At 37.5% G+C, this 22,568-nt stretch overlaps 1 protein-coding gene and 1 pseudogene across 5 annotated transcripts in view; one reads left to right on the plus strand and one right to left on the minus strand.

Moving 5' to 3' along the window:
* Macrod2 (mono-ADP ribosylhydrolase 2) overlaps positions 1-22,568 on the plus strand; it is a 1,966,896-nt gene that overhangs the window by 134,458 nt on the left and 1,809,870 nt on the right. The gene's annotated exons all lie outside the window — the stretch shown is intronic.
* Positions 18,899-22,568, minus strand: part of LOC128102525 (M-phase phosphoprotein 6-like) — a 27,402-nt pseudogene continuing 23,732 nt past the window's right edge.

Consider the following 22,568-nt stretch of genomic DNA (forward strand, 5'->3'; position numbering starts at 1 on the left):
AGGGAGGTTTATTTTGTGGGGTAACTTACAAGTGAAAGGATAGGTTACAGGGTCCGGGAAAGGTGTGTCGCAGTCCGGCGGTGTTCTCTGGAGAACTCTGCTCGGTCTACCTCCAGCGTCCAGGGTCCAGGAGCCAAGAGAGCTCCCCCATCTGGATCCCGGGTCTTCAGGGGTCCTCTCTCAGCTCTGCCTTGTAGGTGTAACAGTTACTGAAGCCTCAAAGGGGGTGGTATTTCCAGGTCAAAGCTGGAACGGCTACCCACTACATCTCCCCCTTTTGTCTAAATAAGAAGGTTCTAACCTAATACAAGACTATATACAATAGGAATGATTATCAAATATTGTCCAGGAGTAATAAGGGATAATGACCTAGATAAGATGGAACTACAACCAACGCGAACAATATCAAACAAGAGACACATACTAAAATCCAGAGAAGTCTGGAGCATGAGTAAATGGCATGATACAAAGATTATTCCATAAGGTGTCCTGTCCTAAAGAACATAAATCTAATACTTAGTAAGTTCTATCTAAGATATTATATATATACTAAGTTGTAACTATAACTCCTAGTCTTCAATCCAGCTACCCACTATACCTTTCCAGTGGTTTCTCTCTATTCCCTCTACCAAAGTGTCCTGTACTTTTTATATGATGTCTCTGTATTCCAAGAGTGCTAACATAGATGCTACCAAGTGCTTTATGTAAGTATATGTGTGTGTGTGTGTGTGTGTGTGTGTGTGTGTGTGTGTGTGTGTGTGTGTGTATGTGTATAAGAATGTGTGTATGCAGGTAAAGATGCCCAGGTGCTGGCATGTGAAGGCCAGAAAAGAACATCAGTGCCCCATGTATCTTGAAAGAGGAGCTTTTACTGAACCTGGAGCTCACTGGTTTAGCTGGCCTCTCCAGCCCTCTATAGGATTGAAGTTACAGGTATAGCCATGAAGCTCATGAGTGTAGGGAATCAGAACTCAGGTCCTCATACTTGTACAGCAAGCATCTTTCTCATCTAACATCTTTCCAGCCCCAGAGACCAGTGTTTTTAGTGTCTAGACCAGAAGTTGTAAAACATGGTTTCCTTTATATTTCATTGTCCAAGCAGTGAATGTGAACATGCAAATATGTTCCTAAAAATGTTCACAGAAATGTATTGTATATTGGCTGCTAGTCCCATGGCCTCTTTCTGGGTTCCTATAGAGTTTGTTGACTGATGTCTGATTGTAAACCATGAAATTCTGATGGAGCCTGACTGTGGAGAGGAAGTGACTCACAAAAGAGAAACTTCCAGAGAGGTCAAACAGTTGGGCTGCACTATTATATTTTGGGAGAGAGAAAATTGGGGCAACAAACAACAACTCCAATATTCTGTGTGTGCATTTCTTAAATATTTTCTTCTCTTTTCTTCTTCTTTTTTTTAAATACTTGAAGCAACCATAAAAGATCTCTAGAATCTAACTTTTGCTTTTTGGCAGGACTGACTCTAAATCCTGAACAGGTTTTGTTCTGTTTAACTACATTTGTGAAAGATGATCTCCCTGGAAAACCTAACACCAACAAATGGTGACCTTTACATTCAAGGCTTTTTCTTCCTTTTTTTTCCATCTAAATCTCTTAGACACTAAATTTTATTTCATTTTGTTTGCCATGTTCAAAGTGTTTTCTCACTTTTCACTGTACTTTGGAAACACATTGTCAGATTTAGCATGCCTTTAAACTTGCACAAACCTACCTTAGATTTTTCTCTTATGGAAGTTGTGATCATTACTCAGACACTGCTTACTGTGTGTTCCTGTTTTAAGACAGTGACAGTGACTAAGATGAGCTTTGTTACCATTCCTATTAGCATATGAAGACAATGAGAAGATGAGAGTTCCTGTTGGTCACATGGGTCAGAGAGGCTTCCAATGGCTGCCTACCACTGTTTAGGAATGTGTCAATTCTGATCCACTACACTTCACTGTGGTTAGCTTACCTGGTTTCTATTCCTTAACTATATTATGTACTCAGATCATTTTCCTCATTGTGGAGAACACATATGAATATATAAAATTAAAACTTCATTTTAACTATTTTAAGTGTACAACTCAGAGACATTAAAAGAGAGCTCTGTGGCACATGCCTTTAATCCCAGCACTCGGGAGGCAGAGGCAGGCGGATCTCTGTGAGTTCGAGGCCAGCCTGGGCTACCAAGTGAGTTCCAGGAAAGGTGCTACACAGAGAAACCCTGTCTCAAAAAACTAAAAGAGAGCTCCACTATTGCCCAGTCATAAGGATGCCTCTTTTATTCAGGGAGAAACAGAGAGTCTTTTTGGAAGCGGATTTATTCATAAAATTCAATTTAATAAAAAATAGGAAGAAAAGTTCTATTCAGGTTGATGAAAAGATTCTGTAAGAGTGATGGTTATCTACGATGTGAATGTAATTAATGCTTCTGAGTCATGTCCTTGTTAAGTTTCTACTTAAAAACATCAAATCTATTTATTTTATGTGTATGAGTGTTTTACATGTATGTATTTCTGTGTACCATGTATGTGCTTGGTACCCACGAAGGTCAGAAGAGGGCACCAACCAGATCCTCTGTGATTGGAGTTATAGAGAGTTATGAACTACCATGTGGGTTCTGGGAATTGAACATGGGTCCTCTACAAAAATGATGGGTACACATAATGGCTGAGCCATCTCTCCGGCCCCTATCCTTTTAATTTTAATTTTCATATATTTTCAACCGTTCTTTAATATTGTTTGCATATAAATTTTCTCTCTTGCCTGTCTTTTTTTGGACATTCTCTTTTGAATGTTATTGATTTATTCATTAATTTAATGAATATATGTTTGATTGCATTAGAAATAGAAAAATGAAAGGACCTCATTTTTATGTTAAAAATAGTCTAGTTAATTTTAAGCAAAATCAACATATGGTCCAAATGGATGAAGACAGACTTCCTTGAAGATGCACCAAATATGTAACAAGGGTGCCTGAAGAAGTGCTATAGAACACTTGAAGTAAACTAAGTGGGACCAGGTGTCTGGAAATGTGTCTGATTTGTTGGAGATACTCAAATCAGTGTCAAATTAGATTTTTATTTTTTAATAAATTTTAGCAAAATATACATAATAAAATTTATTATTCCATTCACTTAACATATATAATGCAGTATACTCATTGATATGCAACGATGCCACATTTGTAGAATCTCTCACTATCTCAAGCTGAAACTGCACCCAATAAATGATAGCTCTTTGTTATCCCCTTCCCAGCCTCTGGTGACTACTAATTACTACTAAGTTACCATCTTGCTCTGAGCCAAATCACCATTTTTAAAATCTGTTTATTATCCTACCATTAGGTGTTATGAAGTAGGTTAGCAGCTGTCATGACAAGGAAAAAAAGAAAGATGGAGGTTTCGCAACTTCCTGTAACTAAGTATCGCCATTTGAATGGAAGCATATGATCCCAAGTTTGACATGCAGAGCACATTTCAGAAGCTAAATCTTCTCTTTATTATGTAAATATTTTTGTGCACTTCAGATTTATTCTTGGGGTATATTTTATGTTGGGAGCATTGCACAGTCATTCCCACACCAGCCATTGCTTAATTGGAACAGTACATACATGCATGCATACATACATAAATACATACATACATATGTACATATGCATATATATGTAAAATTCAGTGATGTGATCAAGATGATAACAGCTGGGGTTTGGGCTACTTTTATCATTTTACTACAATTTTCTTTTTAAAATTATATATACAGTCAGTACTATTACCTGAGTTGCTGTCTAGGCTTTTGGGTTGTCTCTCTGTCATGGAAGAAAAACAACAAAGCAATAAAGCCGCTACAGAAAAGTGAAAATTAAAGTAGTTACTATGTAATTATTTCCTTCATGTACTTTATTTCAATGTTTCTGTTGTACTCATACTGGTTTATCAGTATAAGTGTGGGCAGTGGCACAGTGAAATTCCCAGTTTAATGCCTGTTTACTGAAGAATGAGACTAGAACATTTCTTGAATACAGTGACAATGCAAAAGTAATGCTTGGTGTTTGATAGTTTAAAGCTATTTTTATAAATATTTATTTTAAAACAGGCTAGCAGTTCTGTGTGGATATTGTATGTTAATCATACTCGGGATTAGATTGGTTCATATTTTGGTTAAATATTGACTTTCTTTTTGCTCTACATGTTCAATTACTTCTGTTAGTAATTCATTGTTCTGTCATTTATTGACCATGTCTTTATCAAACTAGAGTAAAGGAGACCATGGTGAACTGGTCTGCTAAGACTTATTGTTTCATCCCAGAGTTAAAAAAATCGAGATGTAATTCATGCATCATGAAAGTCCCCTTTCCTATCATCAGCATCTAATTTCAGAACATTTTTGCCACTCTAGAAGAAATCTTAGCTGTCATCTTCCTTTGTGCTTCCTGAAGCCCCTCCCAACTACTAGTCTACTTTCTTTCCCTATAGATTTGCTGCTATCTGAGCATTTCATATAAATAGCTGAGCTAGTCTGTGATCTCAATATTTTAAAAATTTCTTTAAAGATACATTGTAGCATGTATCAGTACTTTATCCTCCCCACTTTTTGACTAAATACTATTCTTTGTTCAGATATGAAACTTCATTTATATATTCATTTGTTGATGGAAATTTGTATTGTTTCTTTTATGAATTATTTTTCTGGAAATATTTTTGTGCAGTATTTGCATATATATATATATATATATATATATGTTTTAGAATCTCTTGCTTAAATATTTAGGAGTGACTCTATTCAGTATATTTGTTGCTGTGCTCAAATACCATGACTCAAAGCAACTTATAGAAGAAAGGGTTTATTTTGACTTATGGTTCCAGAGGACTAGAGTTCTTATTGCCAGGTAATGTATTACATACCACAAAACAGAAAGCTGTCTAATCATATCTCTATCCACACACAGAAAGACAGAATGAACAGAAAGTGTAGTAAGGCTACAAAGCCTCAAAGCCTGTCCCTAGCAGTTTCCTGGTTGCACATCCTAAAGGTTCAATAACCTCCCCAAAGAACACCACTAGCTGGGGACTAGGTGTTCAAATATGGGAACCTATGGGGGACTTATTTTATCAAACCACTACTCTGGGTCAGATGTTATCTTACTAACTTTCTGAGGACTACCAAATGTTTTTCCACAGTGACTATTTTACATCCTCAGCATTTGTGTATAGTGGTTTCAGTCTCTCCTGATTCTCATCAACACTTGTAAATTTTCATCTTAAAAATACTACAGCTACCCTCGTAACGTGGCATCACCATGTTGATTTGATTTCTACTTCCTAGATGGCTAAGGATGATGAGACTCTTCATACCAGTTGTATATGATCCTTGCAAAGAGGCTGTGCTAACCATCTCTGTGTTTTCTGGTATTAGTATGTGTGCTGCTGAAGTGAACACTGAGCATTCACATGAGTTTGGAGAAATGCCACTCTGCATTCTTCATCTGCTTTCCTTGGGTTATTTGTTGTTATTGAGTTGCTGTATTCTTTTATATTTGGGATACTAGACTTATATTTGACACATGAATTTGCAGTTCTTTTCCTACTTTGTAGACTTTACTCGGTATTGCTTTTTTGATGATGTTCTTTATTTAAAGCAGTTAAGTTTCTAGTTGTGATGAAGCCCAGTTTATACCTTTTAAAATTTGCTTGCTATACCTTTGGTGTCATATGTATGAAACCATTACTGTGTCCAGGTTGTATTCCTCTTAGAATTTTATAGTTTTAGTTATTGCATTTTTATCTTGTTCTCTTGTCCCATCTTTTGTGTGTGTGTGTAGACATGTGGGAGCATAGTGTGGCAGTCAGAGGACAACCTCTTGTGTTGACTCTTGTCTTTTTCCTTGCTTGAGATGGTCTCTTGTCATTGTTGCATAGAGCTAGCTGTCTATATTCTCCTTTCTTAATCTTCCTTGTGAATGTAAGAATGCTGACATTACAGATATGTGCTCACGTGGCTGTCTTTCCATGAGTGCTGTGGATTCCAACTCAGATCCTCACTCTTGTATCATAAGGCCTTTACCCACTGAGCCATCTCCTTAGCCCACATTTGCATCTTTCATTTGTCTGAAAATAATTTTTATATGTGGTATGAGATTAGTGTCACAAATGTTAGTTTTAAACAATACTCTTTAGAATGAATTGAAAATGAAGAGTTGATGTAGAGTTGAGGGAATTCTTTTCCAGAGATCTTTTATCCTTCTGTAAGATGAAACAAAAAGACTTTGGACTCAGTGCTTGTATTGCCTTTTGCCTGAATCACTCTTCTTTAGACCCTTTCTTGCTTGGCTTCTTCTCACCATTTATACTAGAGTGCTGTCCTTTAAACTTTCTTGCCAGAGCAAGTTTACAAACAGAAGCAAAGAAAGTTGTCAAGGATAATGTCATGATGATGTTTTAAATGAGACTGGATAGAAAACCAAAAAGGCCCCCTCCACAGGGAAAGGAGAGAGACTCCTGATGATCCTTGTTGTATCATTATCATTACTGCTAGGATAGCAGATGCTGAATAAGAAGAGACTGTTAAATGATGCTGTCATAAGGTGATTTCTGAAATATCAACAGGCTAATACAGATGGTTTCTTCCTTGACCTAAAATGTAGTTATTATAATTCTAACTAAATTCATCAAATTCAGCATAAAGCAACTTACCTTTATACCTTAAAAGTTCTTTTGTAGTAGGAAATCCTAAAGGAAGCAGCTTAAGTAAATTTAGTAGGGACCAATTTCCATTAGCCAACTGTGTCCTCCCACTCCTGACCCCTACTGTGATACTGGTTTTTTTTTCTTTTGTCTCTCTATGCAGTTCCTACCTATTGGGGTGCTTGACTTAGGATCACACTGATTATAAGGTCTATGTTGATTCTCCTTGTCCTTTGATCTGTACTGATCTAGGTTTTAACTGGTGGTTTCCGTTATGGTCATAGGCAGCACTTACAACTTTGGTGTTAGTCTAGTCTTTGGTACTCATCACTAACCCAAGATAGTGGCCATGGGATTTAGTTGACCAAACTGGATGGTTCATCCCTACTAGGATTAAAAGTTAGAATAAATCTAGATTATGAAGAACTTTAATTATCAGCCTAGAGAATCTCCGCTTAACCTTGATTAGGTTAGTATAGCCTGAGTTGTGATTTATATATTACTTGCATCTCAGCCACCTGTAGTGTAAGGTAAAACTTTGAATTTCTGGTTCCTGTCTAAGAATCAGAACTCTGGGCTAAAACTTTGGGAATACACAGATTGAGAACACTTCTGTGCAAATTTTAAATACATTGTTGATCTACAGTTTTTGCTAAACATAGTTTGAAGAATTTTTCCTACAGTTTTCCTTTTTGGTGTTTATGATTATATAATAGGAAATCTTTACCATATAACATTTCAAAGTAATATCTACTTACCAGAACTTTTGACTTATTAGTAGTTTTTAAAAATATCATTCCTGAATTTGTTCTAAAGATTTATAAACATGTTTCATGTGTTAATTTTGTAGATGAGATAATTTGAAGGCATGTTTGCAGGATTTTCTCATAAGCCCAAATTTTCTTCGAAAGTGTCATCTAAATCCTTTCTGTTTCTTCACATGGAGTCTCCTGCTGCTGTACAACGCTAAAATAACAACGTTGTTTTCATCCATTAAAATATCACTGGAAGATATTGTGAATTGGCTCATTTGCCTTAAATTTTTTTTTAACAAATAAGGCAGTGTTTTGAGTTATGCCAGATGTACACATGAGAGATTTGAGTGCACTTGTAGAATTTAAATTGAAATGCTAATGAGATTCTGACAGCCAGAAAAAACAACACAGCCTACATTTTCATCTGTTTTATTAAAGTCATTATTTAACTGGAAAAACACATTATTTAGAGCTGTTTATTTGTGTGGCATTTGTAATTCAGCTCTTAAATTTTATCCAATTAAAGTGCTTCTCATTCCATTTCACTTAATGCAGCAGACTGTATTGTGCATTCATCTTTCCTCTGCTTCATTCAGTCGTAGACTGACAGTAACTCAGTTGCATGAATGCATCGGTTTTTCTCTTCGAGCGCTTACATGTATTGCTTCATGCTGTAATGATGCTACATTGACATCTTTATTTTTCATTTATAGTAAATCCAATGAAATTTCATGGTGGATTATCACACAAGACTATTTATTGTTATTTCATGGTTTGGTTATTTTGGTTATTGCTCCAGGATTCCTAAAATGTGAACGTAAGGGGAAATAAAATCAAAATGTTAGCCAGACAAATTTCATAGAAGATAAATAGATCCTAATGATAATTGAACATAGGCTCTAAATCTTAAGTTATTATTGCAACAAAGCTTCCCAATGCCTTAGAACACAGACTACCTTTTAAAAAGACTTGTTTATTATCTATTTGCACATTTTTTTTCTCCCTAAGTTTCTCACAGCTCCTTTGAACAAAGACTTTTTGTGAATGTTTGAGATTTCCCAATTAGAGCAGCCTTTGCGTTTCTACTTTTTTCTATCTACTCAGATGGGGTAAGTGTATTTGAAGTGATTGAGATGTAAATTTTTATCTATGCACGTGAAAGTCAGTACAATTAGAGTAAGAGATAGTACTACAGAATTTATGGATTGCGTGCTGCTGGCTGAGGTCAAGCCTGTGTTGGAATGTAGATGCTGTGGGAGGGTCTGGAAGACAATGTGCCTCCTTGAGAATGCAACTTCTGTGATGAGAGTGAAATATGTGAGCCCCAAACTGGACAGACGTCATCCTAAATTCCAAATCTTGGTTTGAAGTTTCTTATATTGTTAGGATGCTTCAGTATTTTAAACTACTTGATGATACTTTTATGAAAATCTGTGGTAAAATAACCTCTACTACTATAAAAGTATTCAGTTAATGTTCTATAAATAAATCTCTTTATCAACTTGAACTTGAACCTGAACCAGTGACTTCTGGTTTTCAGACATTTGCATCAAGATTCTCTCAAGGGTGTAACACAGAACCTTATCTTAGTCTCCAAAGCGTGTGTAAGAAGCAGACACTCCGTGTGTCAGAATGGACAGTGAACATAGAACTCAGAGTCGGCAGGCAGAGTCTGGTGCTGACTTGGTGCTTAGGAATGTTTTGGGCCTGTCTGCAGCACTGAGTTTCTTTAGGTTTAATTCCCTCTCTGCAAATGGAGAGGTTGTGATAACTTACCTATAAGGACACTACTGGCTTTTTAACTTGTGCGATTGTAATTCTTTGATTTACCAGAGAAGCCAGGACACATAATTTTTAGCGAGATTCTGTTTAACATGTCTCCATGGCTTAATATTGTGTCCCAGTCTACTTTTAAAGATGTAATGCTTGGCCTGGCCTTACAAAGATTCAGTGTACTTACAGAAGCCAGCACTGTCTTGTCCATACTAATGTAAGATAAATGTGTGGACTCTCCACCTTCTCCTGACTTTTTCTTTTAATTTGTCACCTTATAATGAACATTTAAATAGAGCTACTGAAAAATCCCTGTTTGACTCTCACCATCATCCTGGCAGGGAACTTCCTTGAGCACTTGTGTGGCTTTATTTTACTTACTGCCTCACTTTCCTATTGAAAAGAATAGAATTCATTAGGCCATCGAAATGAATCTCATTTCATCCTGATTTGCTAATTTTTTTCTTTTAAAAACCATGAGGTTGGAGGGATGGCTCTGTGGTTGAGAATGTGCACTGCCCCTACAGAGGACCAGAGTTTGGTTCCCAGCATCCATGTTGGGCAGCACACAACCACCTTTAAACCCAGCTCTGGGGGATCTGACCTCCTCTTCTGCTGAACAGGTACCTGCATTCACATGCATGTACTCTCACACAAACACATACACATATGCGTAATTTTAAAGGAATGTAAAAATCATATTTGAGACACATTACACTCATACCCATATTACCCCGTCTGTATATGTGCCCAGGCAATTTCATATCTATGTCCCGAGCTTTTGAGTCTCTATCTCTCTATTTCTGGTATTTTCTCTATTAAAAAAAAAAAGAAAAAAACTTCTGTGTCTTGGCTAAATTCTGCTTTCATAAAGCTTAGTCCCCTAGTCACTGATATTTTCCCTAAATGTATGAGCCTTCTTACTCAACAGACTGATTCTGGATTCTTGTGTCATAATTTTCTAGTTCTCCAATCCTGAGAAAATTTTTGTCATTTGACTCTCAATATTATATCAGCAGCACCAAAATGCAAGTAATGCCCAAATGTATGATTGTTTTAAATTTAAATAGGTATAGAAGCAAATGAGTTCAGCAATTAGTTTGTGTATATATATGTGTATATATATATATATACATATATATATATATCTTATATTCTAGTCAAGATAGGTAAGCGAATTCAAAGTCAATAGAAGATTAGAAATGGCGAGGGCAGAGTAGAAGAGTGGAGAAGGCAGAAAGTGGACGAACAGTCAGGGCTCAGTTGTTCACAGGGAAATCTGGAAAGGCCTTACTGAGAAGGCATTTGAGCCTGGCTGTGTGTGAGGAAAGAACACCCCAGGATGGGGGAACGTCAAGTGCAAAGTCTCTGAGGTGGGTGCGTACTAGACATGTCCTAAAAATGTCAGGTATCAGTTGGTGAGTGCAGAGTGAAATGAGTGGAGCAAAAACAAGTGCACCCCATAAAACCCTTTCAATTAATTTTAGTGAGGACATTGTTTCTGAGTGAGACAGAAACCTTTTACCTTTTGTAGGTATTGACTGACCACTAGATAGTTTGGTCATGTTAGAGCAAAAAGTACTGAATGAAGCTGACTGTACTGCAAATTCTCTCCAACCAGTAGTAGGCATGCCTTCCTTCTCCATTATCCTTTCTGAAGTCCCCAGACATACATTAGCTCTCCTTCCTTGGAATTCTCTGTTATGGGTGTCTTAGTTAGGGTTTTGTTTTGTTTTGCTGTGAAGAGGCACCATGGCACAACAACTCTTATAATTGGAAAAAATTTAATTGGGACTGGCTTACAGTTCAGGGGTTTAGTTCATTATTGTGTCAGGAAACATGGTGGCACATAGGCAGACATAGTGCTAGAGAAGGAGCTGAGAGTTCTACATCTGGATACACAGGCAGCAGGAAGAGATTGAGATACTGGCCCTGGCTTGAGCTTCTGAAACCTCAAAGCCCACCCCCAGTGACACACTTCCTCCAACAACACCACACCTACTCCATCAATGCCATACCTCCTAATAGTTCCACTTCTTGTGGGCCTATGGGGGCCATTTTCTTTCAAACCACCCCATTGGGCCATATTACTTTTTTTGTATAGTTTTCTTACTTTTCCTACCGCCCTGAATTGTCTTATAGTCAACTGATTGAGAATCAATTTTATTTACCTTTCCACAGAGAATCTAATAATAGGATATTGTATATAATTATTATTGAAAATATTTACTAGGATGAATACATTTTTAATGCACCCACATGATTTTGGGGAAGAATAATACTGAAGTATTGAAAGAAGGAATGGAGAGAATGAAGAAGCTGGTTATACTCTGGAGTTCTGTGGAGATAAAGCCATAGGTATAGGTATATGTATAGGGCAGAGACAGCCCATGCATGCTGCTCTGTGATGGATATGTAAGAAATGCGCAACAGAGAATATAGTGGGCCCTATCTGGTATGGATTTGTGTTGCTGACAGATTGAATGTGATTGGCACCCAATGAGAGGTAGTACATAGGAAGAGTGTATTATCAGTGTCTTATCTTAGTCTACTTTGCAGTCTATCACGGAATACCACAGACTGGAGAATTTATAAGGATTTATTATTATTATGGAGGCTGGGAAGTCAAAGATTGAGTGCTAAATCCGAGGAAGGCCTTTTTATTCCATCATGCATGGCAGAAGGGCTAGAGAGAATACATAAGAGAGAAAGCAAGTGTGGGCCAAATTCATTTTTCTAACTCTCATAACCAACATACTCCTACCATAATGACATTAATCCATTCATGAGGCCTAACAAGAAGTTACCTCCCAATGCCACTGCACTGGAGATTAAGTTTCCAGCACACAAACTTTGGGGTCGTATTAAACTGAAGCACATGTATGAATATAGGGAAATAGAAGACACATAGTTGGTCTTCTATGCAAGGATACGCAAAGAAGGAATGGTGGTTAGAACCTTAATTTTAGTAAGTGGGATGGATTCAGAAAGAGGTATTGATCTGGACACTACTGTAGAAGTAGCTAGGATAAGTCCAGCTAGGCATGCTGCTTCTGTTGAGGTATCTTCACTTGTGATTCTTGAAGACACACAGCCAGGATCTGAGGTGACACTGAGGTCCCAAACACAGAAGTTCTCATAAGATATACTTGCCGGTATATGTGAGCTATTTCATGACATCTCAGGGATCTAACTACATGTATCAAGGTGATTGCATTCATAGGGTGATTGCAGTATACTTGAGAAATTTCTAAATTTGAAACTTGGGATGATGATATATAGTTTAAGATTTTTTTTTATATAAGTAGATAAATACCAGTCCAAAGAGCTGAAGCAAAAATGCGGTCTTGGCTTATTTGACTGAAACATTGATAGGAAATTATGGTGATATAAGCTTGTTCCATCCATTTAATTGACACTACTAAATCTAGATTCTTCATCATTCTGAGTTGCCTTTCCTAGAATGATCCTCATCTACACTGTGGCCTCTGGTACTTTCAGTTTGATCATTTCAAGCATATCATCCACACAAACTCATAAGGTAAAAGAGTACCTGTTTTTCTTGGCCATTCAACAGAAGCACTAATTTCAGTATAATCAGACATTCTAAATCATGCACTCCTCACTAACCCCTCAATTACAGTGAGCTATGGCTATATTGGTGAACATAAAGCTGGAAACTTAGATGAAGTAATCAAAGTCAGTTATGGAAAAAGTGACTCCAAAACTTGTGACTCTGTAAGGCAGAAGTAACCTGAATGAAAACTAGCTGATTTTAATAAGCAATGTGAGTGGGATGGTGGTAGATCTGAACTCATCAAGACAATATTCATCACAAGTATTATATTGTCATAGTCCAGAGGGAAACACATTCCACTTTAGGAAGCAGTTCAGCTGAGATCCTTTCGGGTGAGGACTCAGAGGTTTTCAGTCAGAGGATTAGTTGAGTTGGCGAGGTGAGGTTGGCTGTGGCTTGCTCTGCTTCTCTGATCTTTCAGCTTTCACCCCAATATCTGGCTCTGGCTTTTTATTGTAAGACTGTTTTGAATTAGTTTATATAAGAGCTGGAGGAGAGACACTATAGCTACAGCTCTGAAGGAATAGAACTATACTCAGAGAGGATGCATTGAAGTGAGGAAGGAAAAGGGAAGCATACGACTGCTTTCTCCTCTTACCTTCTAGTCTTCTCCTGGTAGTTTCCAGTGACTCAACAAGAAGGCTAGCATCAAGGGAATCTGAATGATACAATCCTTAGGGATCGGCTTCCTGAGACAGGCACAGGGAGAGTGTGTATCTTAGTGGAGACCAAATATAAATAACTGGAGAGGAAAACATCAGAGTCTCATTCTAATAACAAGGAGATATACCTGGAAGGAAGGTAGTTTAGAGACACAACTTTAGGGGCTAGAATGTTGTTACCAGCAGAAGGTGCTAGTGAAGAAGAAATGATGTAATTCACATAACATAGCAAAAGAGCTCAGTGATTACTAAAGGGATACCAGCTCCCTGTAAGTCTATAATTTGATTGTAGTCACTTTCTTTGGTGGAATTAGATAACTACTCCATCTTAGTGTTTCAAGTAAGAATTTGTCTCCAGTGGACAAGTGACATACTCCCTTTCAGTCAGATGGACTGGAGATAAGCATGCCTAATGTAAAGTTAGAAACTTGAGGAGGAGCTGGCTGAGCAGTAAAACTCTTGGCAGAGACTAAAATGACTTCAAAGCAGAACAAGGGTGGGGCCATTTAGCAATGGAAAAGAAAGCTTTGGGTGCCTGGAGACAATCACTGAATATTAACACAAATGTCATTGTTTATTACATAACCAAGCAATGTAAACATCAACAATCTTGAGACAGTCTCATCTAGAATTATTAGATCTGTAATTTAGATGAGAAAATATTACCAATCTAACCGGCTAATCAGCCTTTATATAATGAGAGAATAGAGTGAATGAACATATATTTAATCTGCAATGAAGACCTGTAATGAACTCACAGAAACCACCCTCCCCCACCATCCAATTTTGTGTGCTTGAGCCTAAATTTAATGTGCATTCCTTTTAGAAGAATACTTTAGTCATTTTAAAATGAAAAAAAATTGACTGTTAATTATAATTAATGTATTTTAATATTAAAATGAATTTCATTTTGGACTAGTTTGAGAATGAAGAGGAGAAACTAGTTGTAAAAAAGTATGTAAAAAGAAAGCTCTCAAAAATGAGTGAAGATAGAGGAGAGCATACCACCCCTTCTAGCCCCCATCAGTCCTGGTCAGGCCCCTCCAGCCCCTGCCAACCTCCACCAGCTCCCACCCCCCACTCCCTGCCCCCTGCCAACCTCCACCAACCTCCACAGCCATCTGCCCAGTAAGCACAGCTGTTGCCTTGGATTTGATTTCATTTGCATCTGCTGATTCTGGTTCAGTTGCTTAGGACACCCTTCCTTCCCCTTCCCCAAGGCCAGCCTCCTCTTTAGCCTTCAAGATTCTACACAATCTAGGTTGCACACTCTCCAACATGTTACTCCAATTAACTGTTGTTCACAAATCACACACTGGTATTGAGAGAATTTTCTGTTTTGTGTTCTTCATTACACTCAGCCATTTGAAGGACTGAGCCAATAAAGGAATAGGTTTTTTTATATCTAGAATTGCATTAAATTTGTTGATTATAATGAAGCCATTTCTCTGTTTTCTCCCTTTCACTTGCTTATCATATGGCTTGATAGCAATCCTCTCGCATGTTTTTAAAATTAGCTTGAATTCTTTAACTCTTAATTACAAATAGCTGAAGTAAAAGTGAGAACTGGGACATACATCAAGAGGAGCAATGACTTTTCCAGATAATGTTGTCATCTGAACAAAATTATAGAGATAGATATATGGAATACCCTGATTTTAAACAGTAAGAAACAAAAGAATAGAAAATGGTGATAGTCTATCATACCTATGGCCATTTTTTTAAAATTGTTTTCTCAATCTGGAAAGAGAACATTCATGAATGACATCACTAAATACTGCTTTGATGCAGCTTGGTCACTATTATGCATCACAAAGCAGGCACAAGATACTTAGAGGTGTACTGCAGTAGTGGCTTACATCTATAGTACGGAAGGGTGCAATTTACAAGGTGTCATTTGAGACTCAGTTCTATCTTTCTAGCATGCTGAAGAATGGCATGACATATCTGCAGAGAAATGCCCTTGGGATTTTGGTTCACTGGCAACACAGTTCTAAGTATTCTTCCTCTTTGTAAACATCAGATAGAGGCCATTTTATAATAAAAACAGGAAAAATTTCTCCAAACAAAAAGTCCATACAACAATGATCCAAGCTATCATTTTATCAAAATTATATTATTTACCAAAATTATTATTTATATTTGTTATTATTTTGTATGGGCATATTTCTTTCTCTGTGTGTGTACACATATGCTTAAGGATATACATGTACATGTGTGTATATGTATGTGAATGCCAGCTGTTGATGTTGGATATTTCCTTCAGTTTCTTGCCACTTTATTTTTTGAGAGAGGCTCTTTCACTGAACCTAGTATTGGTTTGGCTAGACAAGCTCCAGAGATTTGGCTGTTTCTGCACCCCGGCACTGGGAATATAAGATGTGTACTATCACAGCCAGATCTTTATATGTGGGCAGAGGGTCTGAACTCAGGTCCTCATGCATTCGTGACAAGCATTTGACTAAGTCATCTCTTCCCTCAATGGAAGTATTATTTTTTTTGAGATTTATTTCAATAAATCTTTGCTATATTTCCTACTGAGTAGCATTAAGATATAATCATTTGTTCTTAAGGTCATAAGAACATTAGTGGGAGAGAGACTCTAGAGAAAGAGATCAAGTACACTTGGGAGTAACCATAGGTCATGGTGACTAACTCAAGCACTTGTAGTTTTCCAAAGGTATTGCAAACACCTTGCAGGTGAATTTTTATTTCTATTTTATTTATTTATTTATTTATTTATTTATGTATTTATTTATTTATTTATTTATTTATTTATTTATCTACTTGACTTAGGCAATGATTGACATTATTAAAGCAAGAGACACTAGCATGCTTGCCACTGGTACTGGGTGAAAATGTGCTTATAAAGTTAGCCTTTTGAAAGAATTCAGTTCACAGCATTAAAGTAGCTGATGTACTGGGGGCTGACCCTCGATGTAAATGAGCAGGGTTTCAGGAGAGACTGACTACAAAAGAAGTTGGCAATCCCTGTGGTACTTAAAGAACAGAAAGTGTGAGTGCTGATCCCTGGTCACAGGGCAATATCCTGCAAATATTATAAACACCTTGTTAGGGATTGTGTGGGGTGGAGTGGGGACAATGAGAATATATTTGATTTGGTTATTAGGGAGGGGACTCTAGTAATCCAATACTAATAAGTTTATAGACTCTCCCATGTTTATACACACCCTATATACAAGCAAACAATGAGAAATGATGTAAAGTGAATTACATAACTTAAGAATTGCTTGAAATTTGAATTGATAAACTTCTGAAGCCCAGTGTTTGGTTGATGGACCAATCATAAATACCCATAATATCAATACCCAGTCCATTATTTCTGTGCTACCCACTGAATTTCTTCCATTTAGTTGAAAAGTTGATCATATCTTTTTGAGACTATAAGACTGTGACTATAGTCACAAAATATTGAAAGATATGGGCCTTTCCTAGTCTGTATTAGTGAACCCAGTTTATCAGTTTTGGGCCATATTTATTGTATCATCAGTGCCCCCAACCCCTACCAGTGGAGTAGTTATTTCTCTTCCTGGTTCAACAAGAGACAAGACTCAGGCTCACCCTCCAACTTCCCTTCTCTCACCATCTCTCCTTTCCCCTTCTTTTTTCTGTGCCTTTTTCTTGAAGACATGCTTAGTTGTAAGAATTCATGATGCCAGACTGAGGACAGGCTCAGGGCTCAGGGACTGAGAGTTCTTGTTGCTCTTTCGGAGGATGAGGGTTCAATAGCACTAGTATTCAGGGAACCCAGTGCTCTCTTCTGGTCTCCACAGGTACCCACATACAAACATACACATGAATAAATGATAAAAATTTAAAAAACAGAATTTATGATTGCCAAAATAGCCTTTGTATTACCTTTGTTAAGTGACTTAAATGAAGATTTTTCTATGGTGATAGGAACTGCTGACATCAAATATTATTACTTCTATTTACACTCTGGAAGCTAATCAAAATGTAGTGTGTCTTAGTTAGATTTTTATCACTATGAAGAGATACCATGACCATGGCAACTCTTTTTTTAAAATATATATATAAATAAAAATATTTAATTATGGTGGCTCGCTTACAGTTTCAGAGGTTCAGTCCATTATCATCACGATGAGGAACAGGCATATGTGGTACTGGAGTTAAGAGTGTTGCATCTTGACTCAAAGACAACACACTTCCTCCAAAAAGGCCACGCCTCCTAATAGTGCCACTCCCTCTGGGGGGCCATTTTCTTTCAAACTACCATTTTTTTTCTTGTGTTTGCTCTTTCTTGTCTTTTTCTTTTTTCTTTCTTTTTGTGCCTTTCTTGCTCTTTCTCCCATTTCTTCCCTCCCTCATCCCCCCATCCCACCACACACTTCAATGCTTGAACCTTGATTGGTCCTGAAACTTATCATCAGGAAGAAGTAATTTGATAAACTGGTTACCATAAATCCAATACAAACAATCTTTGCTCCCTAAAACAGATGATTCTCTTCAGATGCTACGGGTTCCAGTCTGCTAACAGTTGCAGAGCTTGCTAACACAGTTATCGTGTTGTTTTTTAGGTGAGGGACAGGGTTTTCCACTTAGAGTTTTACTAGAAAGCTTAGATAACAGCCAGCTGATAGCTCTGTAATAGACTTTCAAGAAGTTTGTACCTGAAAAATGTGTTCCAGGAAAAAAAAAAAAAGCTTTCACTGTAGACAGTTGCCTACTTGATAATTATTAGCTTCTGAAGACTGATAATTAGTTCTAGTCAAACCACCTTTCAGCCTCGTGCCAGGGGAAAAAATAGCTCACATTGCTAAAATGCAGTCATGTCTTGGTTTATGATACCTTATTCATTAGCAGAGTCTTTTGTTTGTTTTCGTTTTCATTGTTAACTGTTTGGTATAGTTCCCTTTTCTGGTTGGCATATTGCTATGTTGAAATCTGTTATAAACCCTTTCTGTGTTCTTAATTTTTGAATGATTACATGTAATTTTAAGTATAATAAAACATAGGTCAATTTGTTACTTCCTACAACAGCTCTGTAACATGAATGAATGCTATTCTTCAACTTGAAAAACAAAAACTAAAATACAAGGTAAGTGACTCTTGAAGGTTCCAGTGCCATGTATGGCAGATATTGAATCTGCTGTACTTTACCCTCTTTCTGGTCTACCTGTTTTTTAGTTATTAATTTGATATAATTTATTATTGTATGTATAATAGCAGAAACTATCATGACCAAGGAAGTATTCCCTTCTGTCCAATGTTTAGAAGTTTTTCCTACTTAGAGTAGATCTCCAGAAATAAAAATACTGAATCAAAGTTTAAACAATTTCAAGGCTATACACATTACCTTAGTAGCTTCCCTAATAATTGGTTATACTTTTATAATAATTTATATTTGTATAGTTGAATCAATCATTACCATCTTTTGATGTTATATTTTTAAATCTTTGTCAATTTGACAGCCAATTACCGACTCTTTTTTATTTCTTTTGATTTTATTTCTTTTTCTTCCATTGTTGCTTTTGCCCCTTTTAGTGATAGGTGTTAATTATTTTCTTTCTTTGTAGTTTTAGCTCCTGGTGAGTGAATTACTAGTGTTCCTTAGTCTGTATTTTTTTCTCATCAAGTTCTGTTCTTATTGTTTATAAATGTTCTCTCAATCTTTGTTATATTTGCTAGAAATATTCTAAGTTACTTGTCTCTTAGTTTTGAACATTCCTTTTACTGATGTATTAATTAGTTTTGCATTGCTATGAACAGGCGCCTGATAGAATGACTTAAAGGAGAGAGGATTTATTCTGACTCATAGTTTCAAATGACAGTCATTGACACTTGACCCCATGCATTTGGGGACATCATGGTAGAATAAGTGTGTATAGAGCCCTTCCCATCATGAAAGAGAGAAATCAGAGCAACAGGAAGGAACAGGGACAAGGTAACTCCGAAGGCCCATCTTTAATGACCTTTACCTTCCAGCTAGGTTCCACCTCCTAAGGTTGACAAAACTTCCCCAAATAGCACAGCTGGCAGGAGAATCAAGTCTTGACGTCATAGCACCTACACTGGTGTTTCACTGAGCTTCCCCCTTGGAACAAATGGTGTAACTCTTGATTTCTGCTTAATGAATTACAAATACCTGTGAAGAAAACATAGCCCCAAATGATTCAAAGTTCCTGCTGCTGTGATAGCAGTTTCTGAGTGAGTCACCATCTCTTGACATTCACAATTAAAATATTACCACAGACCTACCTGAGTGTTCTTGACTACATAGCAAAGTTAACATAATTCACCAGAGCTGAGGTCGCAGAACTGCTATAATCTACAAGATCCAAAGAGAGACATGTCCCTCATTTATTTCCCATAAACAAGCTAGATAAAGCCAGTAATTATCAGAAGTCCTCAGCACTAATATCCACACAGACACACAGACAGACAGACAGACATACTTATGTACTTAGGATAGAGTTCATACTAGATGATCTAGTCAGGCTAAATTCTATCAAGGTACTGTAAGGTACCGGTAAGCCACGAGCCACATGGCAAGGTATAGGTTTATAGAAATGGATTAATTTAAGATGTAAGAACTAGATAGCTAGAAGCCTGAGCCATTAGGCCAAACAGTTTAAGCAATATAAGTCACTGTGTTTACTTGGTTGGGTCTGAGCGGCTGTGGGACTGTCGAGTGACAGAGATTTGTCTTGACTGTGGGCAAGGCAGGAAAACTCTAGCTACAAATGGCGCCCAATGTGTTGGCAAGAGTTTCCACCTAAAACCTGAGTAAAAAGATTCTAAAACGGAGCTAAAAACAGTTCCTAGTTGTCTCTTTCAAGCTAGAGGCAGCCTGTGTGTTTGAGCTACTATGGCGGGTTCCTGGCGTGCGTGCTCGACCTGCAGTATGGCGGGAATGAGGCCTCTACAAGTGGCACATTAAGTTGCATGGTGGATTTAGCCTTTGCTAGTACAAAACAAAAAGAGGTTTCTGGGCTACACGCTGCTTTGTTAGAAGCATAGACACACTACTTCTGAGAGTTGATGGTTCTCAAAGCTGGCAGAAAACGTACCACCGCCATGTTGGGAAGCCAAAGTGGGTGGAGCCAGCAGCCACAGTCTTAGAATGCTGCAGTTTAAAGCAATAGGCTCAAGGTAAAATAAAAAACAAGCCACGTAAAGATGGCTACCACACAGAGAATCTGGATTATGTTCTCTTTGATATTCGTAATTAAAGAAAAACATTTGATTGCAAAAGCTGTTGAGTTATGCCAAAATGTATATTTTAAAGGTATCTTTACTTCAAAATTTGGATGTAAGGATATGTTGCTTTGGAAAGGAGGCTCTGCTTTTGTTTCCACAGAAAGCCAGAGGCTATGGATTTGTTCCAGATTAAGATACATCAGGTTTGACCAGCCAAGACCCCCTGAAAGGTCTCCAATGACACCATGGCCCAGATGATCCAACATCCAGAACCGTTTCAAGGCAACTGGCTCAGATGATACACCCTCATGGACTACTCCATGATCCTAAAATTTTCTTTGTGTCCCCATAAGATACAGTGCCCCCCCTCCAGCAGGAAGTAGTAAGAGAAGCTATGTCCAAATTCCCAAATATACCAAGCTGGCTTTTAGATGTGTAAAAGTTAAAACCTTCTTTTTTAAAAAAGAAAAGGGGAAGTGCTGTGGGATGGTCTGTATGTCAAATCTGTTGCTCTGATTGGTCAATAAATAAAACACTGATTGGCCAGTGGCCAGGCAGGAAGTATAGGCGGGACTAACAGAGAGGAGAATTAAGGGAAGAGGAAGGGAAAGAGAGACACTGCCAGCTGCTGCCATGACAAACGAGATGTAAGGTACTGGTAAGCCACGAGCCACGTGGCAACTTATAGATTAATAGAAATGGGTTAATTTAAGATAAAAGAAGTAGATAACAAGAAGCCTGCCACGGCCATACAATTTATAAGTAATATAAGCGTCTGAGTGATTATTTTATACGTGGGCTGTGGGACTGCAGGGGCTTGGGACCTGGAGAGAAGCTCTCCAGCTACAGTACTCTAAGAAACCAATAACTACTGAGACACCATCAGTAGTTCCTAGTGACTCTTATGTTCCCAGGCACCCTGGAGCCGTATTTGAAGGCATCCATTTAAATCTCTGGGCTTTAAGAACACCTTTACTTTCATGGGCTTTGTGTTCTCATTTTCATCTTCCTCATAATTGGCCTGGCTCCTCTTGTTCCCAGCATAGCCTCACATTTCCTTTACCTTCCTTCTGAGCTACACTGTTGTGTCTTCATCTCCTGCTGCTTTGTTTTCAGAACCATCTGAAGCTTCAACTCCACAGCTTTAGGATTAACACCCTTGAACTGCATTCCTCCATAGAGAAGATCTTCACATAGCCAGAAAGTCTGCTTTTATTATGAAACTCTCTTTTTCCTTACTCTCTGGCAAAGCTAAGTACCAGCATTCTTTTCTTCCTCTTTCAATTGTTCCCTGGTCCCTAAGTCCTGTCCCCTCTGTATGAACTTCATTCACAGCAAGGCCCTAGATAACTTGGTTTTTGCTCAGTCACCATGTTTGCTACGTTTCTGACCATGAGCCCTGCTGGGTCTGTTTATGTTTTTCTATGTATTAGTTTATTTTATGTATATGAGTATTTTGTCTGCAAGTATGTATGTGCCCCATGTGTATGCCTGGTGTCTGTAGAAGTCAGAAGAAATTTGTCTCTTAGAACAAATGGTTGTAAGCCTGTAGATGTAACAGCCTTATTAAATAAGAAACACAGAGCCAAATGCAGAGTTAAAAGCCCAAGAGGTCAGAGCAGTAGCTAAGAGCTGAGACTAAACCCTTTCTTACCCATTGCTGCCACTGCCGTCCGTCCCCTCCCTTTTTATCTTATCATATCCATATTCTCTTTTTTTGAATAGATCTAAAAATCTACCTTGTATCTTATCATTTTTATATCTCCCCCTTTTTCTTTTTAGAGTAGATTCAATGATCTACCCATTTATCCTATTATTTATCTTTTTTCTCAGAGTAGATTCAATGATCTACCTCATATCTATATTCTCTTTTTTTCTTTTTTAAACAAAAACTCTTAATCTAATCTCCTTGTTCAGCTTTTTTCCTGACCATTAA

Source organism: Peromyscus californicus, unplaced genomic scaffold (genome assembly GCF_007827085.1).
Source record: "Peromyscus californicus insignis strain IS unplaced genomic scaffold, ASM782708v3 Scaffold_7__1_contigs__length_154581171, whole genome shotgun sequence".
NCBI classification, from domain to species: domain Eukaryota; kingdom Metazoa; phylum Chordata; class Mammalia; order Rodentia; family Cricetidae; genus Peromyscus; species Peromyscus californicus.